Below are 8,719 nucleotides of genomic sequence, written 5' to 3'. Positions count from 1 at the left end.
CAAGCAAGTCGCGATCGGCCTTGTGCATTATGTAGAATGCCCAGAGTGTCAGCCTTGGCAATGCAATCATAAATCGGTAGAGCAATGAACTACGCCCATTTAACTTCGCAAAAGATGGGAGGGGCACGCGCACCCATGGTACATCGCGCCCTTATTGAACTGCTCTGTTATCCGGTTAAAAGCTGTTCGCACAGTGTTACTTTGGTGTAAAAGTCAATCGACGTTAATTGATACCACTGAAGATGGAAATTACGAGAAACATGGCTTAGAAAACTTAAACTAATTTGGTAAAGCTTATTCTACTAAACCGTTTTCTAGGTCTGCGCGCAATTTCTGTGCACTTAGTAGCTACAACTGTGTTTTTCCAGAGCTATTTGAGCCCGCTAGGGGAAGATTGTTTGTTGAGTTTACATTGCTGCAATTTATTGCTGCATCAAGATTCCAATGGCATCATCAACACTCAGCCCATCGAATGCACCGCCAAGTATCCCGATTTGCAGCAGTCTGTTTAACTAGGACTGTGTTGAAAACCAATGTAGTGCAAATTAACCATCTAGTTCAGAGAATTTACAATTTTGATGGGCTACCGACAACGGTCCCAGAGAGTACGTATTGAGCTGTCATTGCAAATGTATTTAAAGTGCACCTGAAACTAAATATTACCTCCTTTTTACCCCCAAATCCTAAAATTGATGTTATAACCTTTTCGCGTAGAAATTAATACCTTAGAGTAGAGGGAAGGTGTTTTAAAAAGCAGCGAAAGTTGAAGATTTCGAACAAAAATCCTAGACAAGAGTCTGAGAGTCTAGTATGCGTGCTGCAACGTCATTGGCGTGTAAACTAATTAGTTTGAAGGCCTGGCTGAAAGCGACGTAGAATTTTTAATACGGCATGAAATCATCCAAACGTACAGAGAAAGACGTAGTTTCGATTACGAAGCAAATAAATGCCCACCAAGAGGAATCTTCGTCTCGGCCCTTGCGACATTAGGGAACTTTAGATTCTAGCACGAGGACGAGAACGAGTACGAGTTTTGACCGCCCGTTTTTAGCGAAAATACTTAGAAAAATCATAACCCGTACCATTAATCTTACCCTTTGTTAGCAGTATAGGTTTGCTCAGTTATTCTTATTGCTGGTAACTGAGCCTTTTTGCTGATTGAAAAATGCCAAAACTGGTACTGCGTTGTTGACTTGTTTTGACACGACGACATTTTTTGCAAAAGACGACGGTATCACGCTTTTCCCGCCAAAACGACGCTGGTTTGTGCGCGCTCACTGTTTTTCTATGAGAAAATCTCGTACTCGTAATCGTTGTCGTCATAGAATCTAAAGCTTTCTAATAAACAGCTGGTGGTGACGAAGATGGCTTATGGAAGGCTCACTGAAAGCAATGACACTCACTTCGTTTAGACCTGATTTATGTTTACATTTCATATCCGGGTAAGTGAAAACGTTTTGTTGTGTTAAGACGCTTGGGGTGCTATAAAGGACAACAACAGTTACTGTTACAAGTGCCAATTCGTCAATGCTTAGGTGATGATTACTAAGTTTTATTAAAAACTGAACTACGGATATCAGATTTGCAGCATTTTCATTGGCTCGCCGGACACAGGCTATCAGTTCGTATACTTGCTGTACCTAATATGGTCAAGGAACGCGCCAGCAATAAAGTGAGCTGAAATTTTTTTTGCAGCTGCTGAGAAGAAAATAGCCGACAAAAGCCGTTTTGGACAGGAATAGACCAAGGCAGAAATCGATGCTTTAGTCGACAATACGTCCCCCGGGAACACCATGTAGTTTTTAATAAAACAATTATTCTACTCGGGCTTCCTGGATATAAAATGATTATAACCAACGATGCGCGTTATCTATCGTATCCAGCGCGCCCTCGTAGAATAATTGTTAAATATCTCAGGGAAATTTCACGCACTGAAAGACAACAGGCAACAAACTCCAGAGTCCACCGGAAATTCATAATTCCCTTATACAGATAAATTGGGTCTTTACCTTTCTATTGAGGACCATGCTTAATTTATCTTGCACATTTGATGGGAAAAATCTACCCCGCAAAGGAAACCACTACGTTTGTTGCAATAGCCGGTTCAGCTGGTATTTATAAATGTAATATTCTAGCAGCTTCCTCGGTGCTACAGCGAATTAATAGATGACTAGCTCATTCACTTATATAGCTAATTAATGCCACAATGCCACCAGTTTTATTCACAAAACTCAAATTTGAAGACAAACTTGCAGATACTATAGGAATAACTTCAAACTTCAACGCAACAAGGAAAAGATATGCTGTAATAAAATTAGTGAGAAGAGAACTTCATGTTAGAGCAAGTTTCAATCAAATGTCGTAAAACCAAAACCAAAGTGATTACTTTGGTCAATCAAAAAGGACGGAGACAATCCGGTAAGCCAATCAAATCTCGAAGTAACTACACGTAGCCGACACAAAGCGCGGGAAAATGCGCACGCGCGAGCCACAATTAGTTTTAATTTCACTTCTGATTGGTTAAAAACGTGGAGGGAAAACTTCGAACCAATCACTGAGTGAAGTAATGCAAAACCAAAGTAATTCGCTAATTACTTTCGACACTCAATTGAAAACAGCTCTACAATAAATATTGGAGAAAAGCAAATACAACACTGTAACCCAGACTCTGCTCTTGTTCTTTTTCTCTGTTCGGTAGAGCATCATCCCTACTCAGTCTTTCCGGAAACTTACCGGAACATGAACTTTCTCTTGTTATTTTTCGCCAATTGTGCAACGTTCATTGAAGGGCACAGTGAACAGAATGTTAAAAATGTCATTCTCATATTCTACAAGAAAACAATGACACACAATGCCCATTATTGTGGTTCAAGCAGCTAATGAATGAAATACAACTGTGTTTGGTCCAACAAGTGCATGTACTCACGGTAAGTGGGTGGAATTGGCTCCTCCAATACAACTCCTTCTCTAAGCTTAAATTTGGGATATGTGACCTTGTAATATGGTTTACCATCTTTGTCCTTCTGTGTCTCGAAATCAGTAATGTAGCTTAAAAATACTTTTTTTGACAAATTTATTCAGTTTATTTTAAAAAGGGGATATTACATTTTGACCACGTGGTCTGCAGATTGCGGTCTACAGATCGGTGAAGATCTCTGCAATATGAAATGCAAACTCATTGTCAAACATCGAAAATCCGTTCCATTTGCCTATTTTGAATCCAGTGCCAAAAATCTTCAACTCAATGGTTCCGTCTTCCAGTTTAAGACCGGTTGTTAACCCAGCTCCAAGGTGGACAAAATAGTTTTCAACTTGGGCTTCAACCAGTGTCGCACGCGCTATCGCTTCAGCGCCCATCAGTTTCCCTTTTGACAGGAAGCTCTGAAGATCAACCCCAACACTGCGCCCGATATGACCACCGAAAAACCGCGCAAATTCTTGCTTTTTATGATCACCAAGAACTTTAACAATGTACCCTCGTGCTTCTGCAACAGCTGTGGCTCCCCATATTGATACATCCAGGCGGCCCGGCTCATATGCACTGTCCAGAAAGTTGTAAACAAAATCACCGTGGGTCCCTGTGCCGGCTTTCAACTTTGTCCCCTCCCTTGTGGGGGACGTAAGGGCTTCGGGTGATTCATTATTCATGGCCATACTTCCTTCGACTGAGCTGAAATGCACAGAGCAGAATTAACTTTCTTTTAAAAATTGATTAGCTTACTCAAATCTACGGAAAGAAAGGGAGTAAGGACAAAATTGACATACACAAGATAATAGTTTTTTAAGCTACTAAGATCTCAAGAGTCCTTACTCAAGAAACGCTATGGTAAAATTAAAAATTTGGAAAACTACAAATGACTTGAAAATGATGTGCTAATTAGACTGAAGCTTAAAACACTTACAAAGAATATAAATAATGTCGTAAAAAGGTTGCTGTTATTCATCGTGGTGAAGTACAACAATAATAAAGTAATCTCGTTTGTCTCACGATGTCACAGTGGTCACTTAGATCGCGACGTTTCAACTGCATACTGGTAGTCTTCATCAGGCGATGAGGTCCACTGGTTCCGCGTCACCGCTGTGATTGGTTGGTTTTCAGCAGCTGTGATTGGTACATTTCGATCCTCGCTGTTTCGGTGTGTTGTTCCTTTGGTGGTCCGCTGTGGTACGGTTCTGCTGTTGTTGTGTTTCTTGATCGTGGACCGTCCATGCTTCCGGGATTTCTACCTGTTGATGTTGTTAGGGTGAAGTGTTATGTGAATAGCCTCTTTGACCCTGCGTGTGTATCAATGAGGATCACGATCAATAAACTTTACTTCGTTCCAAAGCGGGCTGTGTCCGGTGTTGTTAGCGTGTTCTGAAACGGCGGAGGTCTGGGTACGGGCAAGTCGGATGTCTCGCTCATGTTCTTTGATTCTATCTTGCATAGGTCTTCCAGTTTCGCCGATGTAGACTTTACCGCATTCACAGGTGACACAAGTGACCACATCGTGAGACAAACGAGAATACTTTATTAATATAAATAATATTTACATAGAACAAATTTATTTAGCAGACGAAACATTTTCAAGATGCTTAAGTTGACAAATTATCTCTTAAAAGTGGTGACGGGTTTCGAACCCATTGGTAGAGCATTGCACCTGCATCGTAGAGGTCATGAGTTCCAAGCCTTTTGAAGTCGCCGAATTTCTCAGGTGTCTATAAAGTAACAATTGCTTAAATTGTCCAGTAAAGTGACAGGATCAATTCCAATCTTCAATTCTATCTTCCTATATTGCGTTATAATAAGAATCTGCGTAAACAAACATTGCAATGCTAATATTTCATTCTTCGTTCTTACGAATGATTTCATCACTAGATGAGATATTTTCTTGGATCCATCCTAAAGAACTCAGGATTAATAAGCCTGATGGGATTTTTTCCAGGATCAACCCAAAGGAAGGAGTGATTATACTCCTGGCCCCAGTTGTTCAAACGATGGATGGCGCTATCCACCGAATAAATCACTATTCAGTGGATAGGTAATAGCAAAACCAATTGCCCTGATTTATGCGGTGGATAACGTTATCTACCTTTTGAACAACTGGGGCCTGCAGCAGAAGCAACGTAATCTCACTTCTAGACCATTGCCTTTTCTTCAGCTTTCCAATCCCCATTTATAGCAGCATTGCATAGGCATTAAACGAGGCATGCTTTTCTTGTCATACGGGTTCCCAGACCCACTTCTTCTCGTCTCGTGCCCAGGGCATGCCTACAGTTTGGGTCATATTGAATTCTCTTGTTGTAACAAGGCTAACGTTTACGGAAGACTTTGCAAAGTTTTGGAGAGCAAAATCTTTACCAACTTTTTCTTCTAAGTAAGTGACCAAGAAGTAACAGGATACACCTGGTAAAAGTGTTATTTCCATTTTTGGTCAATCAATTTCGCAATTTTGATCACGTCAGTTTGTCTATGGATTTAACCCTTTCACCGCCAAAAATGCAAATTGACACTTACAGATTTTACTCTGTCTAACGCCAGACGATTGTACTCGTCAATGGGGAAGCCGTCGGCAGTAAAAGGGTTTTTAATCTTGGTTTTTCTCCTGGATCACTCTAGTCAGCACTTTTGCTATTATTTTCGTTTTCCTTTCTTGACTGGACACGAGGGGTTCGTGTGGAGGACTACCGCTGGACTAGAAACCTCCTTGTTCGGTTGGGCTCTACCCCTGGATGAAGATTCGCAGCCATTTACAAGCCTGATGGTGTCGCAGTCGGCTTTTCACTTTACTTTCGGGTAGTTCGGTTTTGCCTCGTGGAACCAGTGCTTCATTTTGCATGGATTTCTTCAGTTTTCTGGAACTACCCCTTTCCATGTTTTTCTTTTAAGAACGAAGATTATAGTGTAGAGTTTTTTCATATTTATTATTTCTATCATTATTATTTTTTCTCACGGTCTCCACAGCAATTTTTTAAGAAGCGAAAAATTTCCATGTTCAAATACTTTTATCCTTACTGCTTGATTAAGTTTCTTGCATCATATGGCTTTTTTAAAAATTAAGCTTTTTAATTTCACTTTTTAATTTTAGTTTGTTTAATTTATTAACCCTATCTTGAGGTTGAGAGTTGAATTTCTCTTCCTCATTTTACAGACTAACCCTAACGTTTGGCTATGATCAAAAAGTTCCGTCAATTCACCATCCATGCACACAATATTCCCCCAAATTAAGCTAAATTACCCACCTTAACTAGAGATTATTATTTCGGTTAGTGGAGACTAGAACTCCTTTCTGTAAGGGGATTCTTGGTACATCACAATACTCCGGCATGCCACAAAGCTTGCTAATCTACTGTTGATTTTAACTTCTTTAACTTCAAACAACTTTTTAGAACACTCTTATGCTTGTAAGAAAAAGTTAATGAAATCTGAACAGTATTTCAACGAACCAGTTGGCCGGTCACCCGCCTTTAAACTTAAGAATGTGATTTCGAAATCACCATTTTTGTTTGTTTTTCTGCTGTTGTTTCACACGCCAATGGAAAATGGTTAAAGTGCGTCGGAAAACCGGTGTCACAGTGATATGGGCGTTTTGGGTGTCTCCATTTCCAAATCGCTAGCGATATGGTCAAGCCCTTGTCATATTACAGCATTGTTTTTGGCTTCTCTCGGTTCCCTCCTAGGATGCCCAGATCCCTTACATTTTGGGCTTCCACTTCAATAACTATCAGTATTTCGCGACAAAATCGAAAAGCGTTTTTGGGATGGATTCCGCAAAATATATAAAAACCAGTTCCCAGTTCAGAACGGGAAAAACCGGGTTTATCCTCAAGGCCTTGTAAGGCAAGACAAAACGATTTTGCGAAAATATGCGAAAAAGTTATTGCCAAAAGATTTTTTAAAGGTTCATAATATCCCCGATGTGTGAACAGATCCATAAAACAGTTGTGACAAGAGAACAGGGTCTGCACACGCTGTGTGACAACTTCTGTCTTTCGCCAGGGGCGTATAAGGCTTATGGGCTCCTGCTTTCCCATATCACGTAACGTACTGGCTTCAAATGTCATGCAAAATTTAATACGAACCTAAACGCAGTTGGTTTTTTTTTGTTCTTTATTTTCTTTCGTATTCGTTTTTTTTATCGCCGGTGATTGGGGTGATTGTGATTGCTTTTTTCTCTTAAAAGAGTTTTAATTGACAGCTTTTCAAACGTTTGTTGTGTTGTTTAACTGGGATCAAGTTATACGGTTTCGAGTTCCTGTCTCGCTCATTTTTTTGACCGAACTTTTGTTTCCAGTGGGTTTGTGTCTGTGCAATAAACCCGGTAAAAAACTGTCGAACGATCTAATTCTTTCTGATATACATCGACAATATTCAGTCGTAAAATCCTGCCTTCTACAACAGTCAAGTACTTGAAGCCACGTTGAGGCAATCGCCCCACTGGGGATGCCAATAACACTTGCGATTTGGGAATGGGGATGCCAAAACATCCGGTAATCACTGTGACACCGGATGGATGCTCCTGCAGGGTATACACACATCCATTAACATCGAATTTCCAAGTGACACTGTGCTAAAGCTCACGTCGTCATAAATTATTAAAGCGTCTTGCGTGATGGTAACCCGTTGCAGGACTATAAATTTTCGAATAAAGGTTGAATAAAAGCAGCCTTCATGTGTATCAAAGCAGCCTTCATGTGTATCAGAATACACTGAAGTGGGCAAACCTGGGTTAAGTTACAAGTTCCCAATGCAATGAGAATAAGACACGTCCAGAACAAGACTCATCAGTGTCATGTCATGGCCATTGAAAGTTCAATGATGGTACAAGTCAACTGCGAATGGATACTCCATTTTTTTCTCAAAAGAGATCCTTTTCAGTTCCTGTTTGATTGAAGACGAAATTAATACACCAATGGTAAATATGTGTAGAGGCTGTTGTAATAATAATAATTAAAAAAAAAAAATAAAATAATAATATATCGCTTTGATGGTCCACGATGTTTTTAAAATTCATCTTTAATCAAGACATGTTTCGGATGAAACATCATCCATCGTCAGTTGTACAATGAGAAATAAACTAAAGTTGAGCAATAAATAGTGTAACAAAGTGAGATATAACATGAATAGTTAAGGATGAAGGCGAGAACAGAACAACCAAGAAACAAAACAGAAAAAAACAGACTATTTAAGCTAAGAAAAGAAACTAATTAGTATGAAAGGGATAAATTAAGATGTTTCACTGGGGAATTTAAAGATGGCTGCTCCCAAAGGATATGCATGGCTTCTTTAATTTTCAATTGGAAACGTGTGGAAGCAGAGTCGAGGATTTTAAAACAGTCTTCTGAACACCGGGAGCGACAATTTTCAAAACCTCTTAAAAGAGCTTAAAGATGTGGGAATATGTTTGTCGGAGGCGAGATCTTCACGGATGCGAGTGGCGAAGTGTCTATTGGTTTCACCAATATAACTGACAGGCATTACAGCCTGCACTTGAAAACTTGTAAATGACTCTCGATCGTAAACCCGCAGGAATAGGATCTTCGCATCCGTGAACATCTCGCCTCCGACAAACATTCCCACATCTTTAAGCACTTGAGAGGTTTTGAAAATTGTCGCTCCCGGTGTTCAGAAGACTGTTTTAAAATCCTCGATTCTGCTTCCACACGTTTCCAATTGAAAATTAAGAAGCCATGCATATCCTTGGGAGCAGCCATCCTTAAATTCCCAAGTCAAACATCT

At 40.0% G+C, this 8,719-nt stretch overlaps 1 long non-coding RNA gene across 1 annotated transcript in view; it reads right to left on the bottom strand.

Moving 5' to 3' along the window:
• Positions 1–3,056: 3,056 nt before the first annotated feature.
• Positions 3,057–8,719, bottom strand: part of LOC137997250 (uncharacterized) — a 10,277-nt gene continuing 4,614 nt past the window's right edge. Inside the window, exon 2 of the long non-coding RNA XR_011122439.1 lies at positions 3,057–3,670. This is a non-coding gene — a long non-coding RNA (uncharacterized lncRNA). The remainder of the gene's footprint in view (positions 3,671–8,719) is intronic.

This window comes from Montipora foliosa, chromosome 3 (assembly GCF_036669935.1).
Source record: "Montipora foliosa isolate CH-2021 chromosome 3, ASM3666993v2, whole genome shotgun sequence".
NCBI lineage: Eukaryota > Metazoa > Cnidaria > Anthozoa > Scleractinia > Acroporidae > Montipora > Montipora foliosa.
This window is presented reverse-complemented; position numbering and strand designations above follow the sequence as displayed.